The sequence below is a fragment of the Oncorhynchus kisutch genome, linkage group LG12, assembly GCF_002021735.2.
Source record: "Oncorhynchus kisutch isolate 150728-3 linkage group LG12, Okis_V2, whole genome shotgun sequence".
In the NCBI taxonomy this organism is placed as follows: Eukaryota; Metazoa; Chordata; class Actinopteri; order Salmoniformes; family Salmonidae; genus Oncorhynchus; species Oncorhynchus kisutch.
Window position 1 is genome coordinate 55,498,034 of NC_034185.2, and position 7,307 is coordinate 55,505,340.

Here is a 7,307-nt window from a genome sequence, read left to right on the forward strand (position 1 = left end):
AAACTGTATATAGGAAAGTTTCCAACTATTACTCGGAATAACTTGTGACAGTGCTGTCAGAGAGAGTCTCCCTGTGCAGGACCGGGGATCAATTACAACTGTAAAAGATGACTTAAACAAACACATGTGAGCACAGACGAAGATGCAAACACACACACACGTCTATATGTAAACACACGTATACACAAGTGCACACACACACGTATACACACACACACACACACGTATACACACACATACACAGCCTTTAGTTGTTCCGAATCTGGCAGGGTACATCCTTATAGTAAACTAGATCAATCTCAGAGTTGATAGAATCTAACCTTGTTCTCTCTCAGTGTTTTTATACCTCCGATAAATCAACCTGATCCAGAGAGAAGAAGAAGAGGTTCGGTCTGTCTGAAATCGGCAGGCTGCCACCAGCGGAAAAAGAGCGAGTGGGAAATGTTTACAAACCTCACAGGTTGATTTATCCGTGTATATGAGGAAACATCAAGTGAGGATCATCTAGTCGGTTTATTAAAGGACTGTGGAATGTCCCTTCTAAAATAGTCCGGCCGGCAGTTACCAAAGAAATAGTCATTCTTATAAGACATACTCTACTGGTCCATTTGTCTTCTGCTTTTATCCTTATGGCAGTAACAATCTCCCTACCTCCATTTTGCCTAATCTTGAAATGTTTTTTTTTACCTTTATTTAACAAGTCCGTTAAGAACATATTCTTATTTACAATGACGGCCTACACCGGCCAAACCCGGACGACGCTGGGCCTATTGTGCGCCGCTCTATGGGACTCCCAATCACGGCCGGTTGTGATACAGCCTGGATTTCTGATCAAAGGTTACTGGCACCATTGATATGATTGTAGCTGTATAATATAATAATAAATGCCACTTAGCAGACGCTTCTATCCAAAGCGACTTACAGTCATGCGGGCATCCGTTTTAATTATGGATGCCCACCGGAACCGAACCCACAACCGTAGCAGTGCAAGCACCATGCTCTACCAGCTGAGCCATGGACATCAGGCAGAGGAGCACAAGTTGTATCACCATGGTAACATCTAGAATAAACACACCATCTCCCCTCGAGGTGCGTTGCACAACTGCAGTAACGGACACCACAGGTAAGGATAATCCCCTTTTACTGGAGAGAGCCTCGTATCAACACCCTGGTTGTGGTCTGGTTGCAGGGTTTCACAGCCATAGAAATACATTTACAAGAACGGACATTCCCAGTCAACTCAACGGTCCCTCGTGGATAGAGGAAGTCCAGTGGTCTGAGGGGCCGTGCACATTCTATTTCGATACACTGATTGTGACATCACCAAGTAATGTCATGTCATTGCCACAACAAAGAGACATATTTAAGTGATAATGCCAGAGAAGCCGGTGTTTGGAGCATATATTGGCACGGGTGTTGTTGAAAACCATACCAATATATCCTCCAAACACCGGCTTCTCTGGCATTATCACTTTTATACAACGGGTTACCAGCATATTCCAATAATGATTGAATTTATTCATACTATTTCATCCTTCCACAAGATATATTCCCGACACAAATCTAAGGTTGCTGCCCAAGCTGGCTGGTCGTTCATTCTATTGGTTCGGTTGCTAAAGATGCGACCCAGTCGTTCAGTCTTTTTGTTCTGTATCTATGGACGTGACCTAGTCGTTCAGTCTTTTTGTTCTGTATCTATGGACATGACCCAGTCGTTCAGTCTTTTTGTTCTGTATCTTTAGACGTGACCCAGTCGTTCAGTCTTTTTGTTCTGTATCTATGGACATGACCTAGTCGTTCAGTCTTTTTGTTCTGTATCTATGGACATGACCCAGTCATTCAGTCTTTTTGTTCTGTATCTATGGACGTGACCTAGTCGTTCAGTCTTTTTGTTCTGTATCTATGGACATGACCTAGTCGTTCAGTCTTTTTGTTCTGTATCTATGGACGTGACCCAGTCGTTCAGTCTTTTTGTTCTGTATCTTTAGACGTGACCCAGTCGTTCAGTCTTTTTGTTCTGTATCTATGGACGTGACCTAGTCGTTCAGTCTTTTTGTTCTGTATCTATGGACGTGACCCAGTCGTTCGTTCTAAATGTTCCCATTGCCTTACTGGCTGGCAACGTTCTTATCCCTTGCTTGCTAGCTAGCCAACTACGGCAGCCAGAATAACAGCAAAGTAGCTGCATTTGCATTTGTTTAAGCGGTTTTCTAGTGACATTTATTTGGATACATCCATTACAATGAGCTAATGAGGCGCGATTTCATCAGGACACTGGAGCTAGCCAACAACACAACTAACACAATCACTTCAAACTGAAGCTGGAAAGACTGCAAAGTAGCTGCACTTCGTTTTCTTGGTATATTTCCATAAAAATGATGCAGCTGATTCATGATTTCCACTGGCTTAGAAACGCTGCCTTCTTGTCTGTCTCATCCCGACTCCCAACACGTTCATTACTATGGGACAGCTGGTGATCAAATTTAAATATTGAAACAATGTTGCAAATGTCAGAGAGACAGACAGCAAGGTTTATAATAATCTCCGCTGTTGAAAACTAAATGTGAGAATGTCTAGATGCTTTTTATAGTGGAGATCAACTTTATAACTTCCCTGCCTGGGCTGATGAGACAGTGGATTGATCAGTCAGATGGAACAGACTAAATAGGCATTTTAATGTCATAGATTTAGCTGGTAATAACTTGTGGAATGGACACCGGCTGGAATGCGGTTTTAACCAATCCGCATTCAGGATAAGACCCACCCGTTGTATAAAATACAACAATTTCTGCCCTTCCGTTTTTTTTGTTCCAGAACTACCCGTTCAAAAGGTATTAGCATCTGGAACCAATTGACACTTTAAGGGCCAATCAGGGGTGAGAAACACAGTCTCAAGTAGAGAGGCAACGCCGAAATGAATGTAATGGTGTTACATTTCAGTTCTCTACTGAATGAATCTAAACCTACATCATACAGTACCACGTTCCACCAGCGAGATCTAACTTACTCACCCGGCGCCTTCGTAACATCAAAGAGCTGCAATTTGATTTGTTTATATGGCTGTAAAATACTAACACATTGATAAACATTTTCGACAGGGAAAAATGCAACTTGTTTTCCTGTTTACAAACACAATCATTTACTTCCTCTAAAGTATTGCACATAATATGTTAATTTGTATGAAGGAAATAACAGTTTGATTAGTAAACCTTCTTGTTTGTTAATAACCATATTGTGAATGTCTGTCTGTCTGTCTGTCTGTCTGTCTGTCTGTCTGTCTGTCTGTCTGTCTGTCTGTCTGTCTGTCTGTCTGTCTGTCTGTCTGTCTGTCTGTCTGTCTGTCTGTCTGTCTGTCTGTCTGTCTGTCTGTCTGTCTGTCTGTCTGTCTGTCTGTCTGTCTGTCTGTCTGTCTGTCTGTCTGTCTGTCTGTAAACTGCTCTCATACCTCTTCTTCCTTCATTAACCTGGAAGTTTTAATTATAGAGACTGCATGGCTGGTCTGCCTGGTCAAAGAGGCCACCAATGAAGAAGCAGCTATTTAAAGCCCTAATGGTCAGACCTGACAGGGATGTTAGTTAATAATCACCCCCATGATTAAACCTATTTGACCCCAGACGCACGCTCTGCCGCCATGCCTGCACACACACACACACACACACACACACACACACACACACACACACACACACACACACACACACACACACACACACACACACACACACACACACACTTACCTTCTACTCAGGAGTGTGTGTGTGCGTCTCAATGATTTGTATTTCCAATTAATAATGGTAACATCCTGTTTCAGGCTTCTCTAGACTTGGAGACTCCAGCTTTGTTTCACTACAGGCTGACGGAGTCCCTAGTTTGTTACTCTGCCGGTGTCCCAAATGGCACCCTATTCCCTACACAGTGCACTACTTTCGACCAGAGCCAAAGGGAATAGGGTGCCATTTGGGAGGCGGCCAGTGGCCAGGGCAGATGATAAGGTACTGTTCCTACCTCCATACATCATTAATGGATCGTCTAATGGATCCTACTGATCTGCCTCTCCTTACTCCATTGGCCAATGCATTTGTTTTATTTATGATAGGTGGTGGTAACAATAGCTGGTTGTTGTTCCATTAAAATTGGACACAATTATACTAATGTAGTTGTGGACCAGGTATAAATTGCTGTTCCACTTTGCTTCTGCTTCTCCTATAGCCATGCATTCCTTAACAGCCCTGAGCAGCCGAGCCAGTCGCTAGGTGTTAATGTTAACACTGCGCTTAATTTAACAGCGAGGGTGCTAACAATTACACTGTGTGTTTGTCCTGTAGTTAGCAGGAGTAAGTGGCGTATTTACTACTGCGTGATGTCAGAAGGTGCCAAAGCAGATACCTTGTTAGAGCACAGTGGAGCTCCCCTCTTCTCTCTCTCCACTTATCCTGCCTGTCATCTCTGCTCCTCTCTCCCTCAATTCAATTCAATTCAATTCAAGGGGCTTTATTGGCATGGGAAACATGTGTTAACATTGCCAAAGCAAGTGAGGTAGATAATATACAAAAGTGAAATAAACAATAGAAATTAACAGTAGACATTACACATACAGACGTTTCAAAACAATAAAGGCATTACAAATGTCATATTATGAATATATACAGTGTTGTAACAATGTACAAATGGTTAAAGTACACAAGGGAAAGTAAATAAGCATAAATGTGGGTTGTATTTACAATGGTGTTTGTTATTCACTGGTTGCCCTTTGTTTTCGAATTCTTTGTGGATCTGTGTAATCTGAGGGAAATGTGTGTCTCTAATATGGTCATACATTGGGCAGGAGGTTAGGAAGTGCAGCTCAGTTTCCACCTCATTTTGTGGGCAGTGTGCCTACGGCAGCCTTTCTCAATAGCAAGGCTATGCTCACTGAGTCTGTACATAGTCAAACCTTTCTTTAAGTTTGGGTAAGTCACAGTGGTCAGGTATTCTGCCACTGTGTACTCTCTGTTTAGGGCCAAATAGCATTCTAGTTTGCTCTGTTAATTTGTTAATTCTTTCCAATGTGTCAAGGAATTATCTTTTAGTTTTCTCATGATTTGCTTGGGTCTACAGCATCCAATTCATTGAATCTACATGATTGGGGAAAATCTCACTGAGCAAGCACAGTTTAGTTTACCTCACTGAAACATTTCACTGTGTTGGTCTGTGTGAATGCAGTGGAGAGGAGAAGGATAGTTAAGTCTCCACAAGCTAAACCATCAGACCAAAGCAAGATATGAAACATGAGACCAAAAGTAAGAAAATGTGTCTTAAACCAGCAGAGAGAGGAATATAAAACACAAGTATCATAGTTTTCTTCTGCGACCTTGCCATCTGTAACATGATGTAAATCCCTTTCATGTTTTAGCCTCCCATCCCTCCCCGCCGTCCCCCACATGGGGCATAGGGTCTCCTCTTCAAGGCCAGAGAGGGGTGGTGGGATGGGGGGTCTCTGAAGAGGGGCTCTGTCATTAGGATAGGTCACCCCCGCAAAACCACTTCTCTAACCACTCTCTCTCTCTCCCTCTATTTCCCTCTCCCCCCTTCTCTCTCCTTGGATGTGCTGTGTCGTTAGGATAAGTCACCCCGCTCCCCCCCACCACCACCACCACCCAGGCCCCCAAGGCCTCCAGGCTGCCTCTCTTTACCCCCAGATAGATAACCAGCCACAGACAGCCACAGACAGATCAAGGCTAATTATCAGTTTGTCTTCCTGGGCAGCGGGGCATGATGGAGCCAGCGCCATCCACACTGTCACCCAGGAGAGATGGCTGGCTGCCAGCAGAGAGAAGACACGGCCTGTGCCCCCTCAAACACTGTACAACACACCAGGGAAGACAGCAGATATACTGTGGGCCATAATGGCACTGTAGAGTGCACACAGTGTGTGTGCCATGATACTGTATTCTATCCATAGAAATAGAATGAATAGAAACGGCGTCTCCACTTAAGTCAAGGACGGCATAGTGGATACTGGCAGACATTTTGAGTGTACCCATGAGTTTACCAGTCAAATTGACAGGGTTAGAGCTTACAAGCCTGTTCTGTTCATTCTATTTCTATGGCGCCAACTGCCAAGCTAAAGTAGGCATGATGAACACAGTACTGCAGTGTAGACCAAATAGAACTGTTTTCCGGGAGACATTAAGCCAAGTCCTGGACTAAAAAGCATGCTCAATGGAGATTCTCAATTTTATAATCAAGGAATAGGCTTGATCGGTGTTTGGGAAACCTCCCCGAAGTGTCCTATATGCTACAGTGCTTTTTTTATTTTTTTATGTAGTACAATAAACAGCATGGGACAATCTTCTCCACCATTTCTCCCCAGCAGGGGCCCAGAGAAAAATTTATATTTAACCTTATGTGCAGTTGAAGTCAGAAGTTTACATACACTTTGGTTGGAGTCATTAAAACTGTTTTTCAACCACTCCACAAATTTCTTGTTAACAAACTATAGTTTTGGCAAGTCGGTTAGGACATCTACTTTGTGCATGACACAAGTCATTTCTCCAACAATTGTTTACAGACAGATTATTTCACTTATCATTCACTGTATCACAATTCCAGTGGGTCAGAAGTTTACACACACTAAGTTGACTGTGACTTTAAACAGCTTGGAAAATTCCAGAAAATGATGTCATGACTTTAGAAGCTTATGATGGGCTCATTTGAGTCAATTGGAGGTGGACCTGTGGATGTCTTTCAAGGCCTACCTTCAAACTCAGTGCCTCTTTGCTTAACATCATGCTAAAATCAAAAGAAATCTGCCAAAATGTGGACTTCCACAAGTCTGGTTCATCCTTGGGAGCAATTGTCAAACACCTGAAGGTACCACGTTCATCTGTACAACCAATAGTACGCAAGTATAAACACCATGGGACCACTCAGCCGTCATACCGCTCAGGAAGGAGACGTGTCCTGTGCAAATCAATCCCAGAACAACAGCAAAGGACCTTGTGAAGATGCTGGAGGAAACAGGTACAAAAGTATCTATATCCACAGTAAAAACGAGTCCTATATCGAAATAACCTGAAAGGCCGCTCAGCAAGGAAGAAGCCACGGCTCCAAAACCGCCATAAAAAAGCCAGACTACGGTTTGAAACTGCACATGGGGACAAAGATCGTACTTTTTTGAGAAATGTCCTCTGGTCTGATGAAACAAAAATAGAACTGTTTGGCCATAATGACCATTGTTATGTTTGGAGGAAAAAGGGGGAGGCTTGCAAGTTGAAGAACACCATCCCAACAGTGAAGCACGTGGGTGGCAGCATCATGTTGTGTGG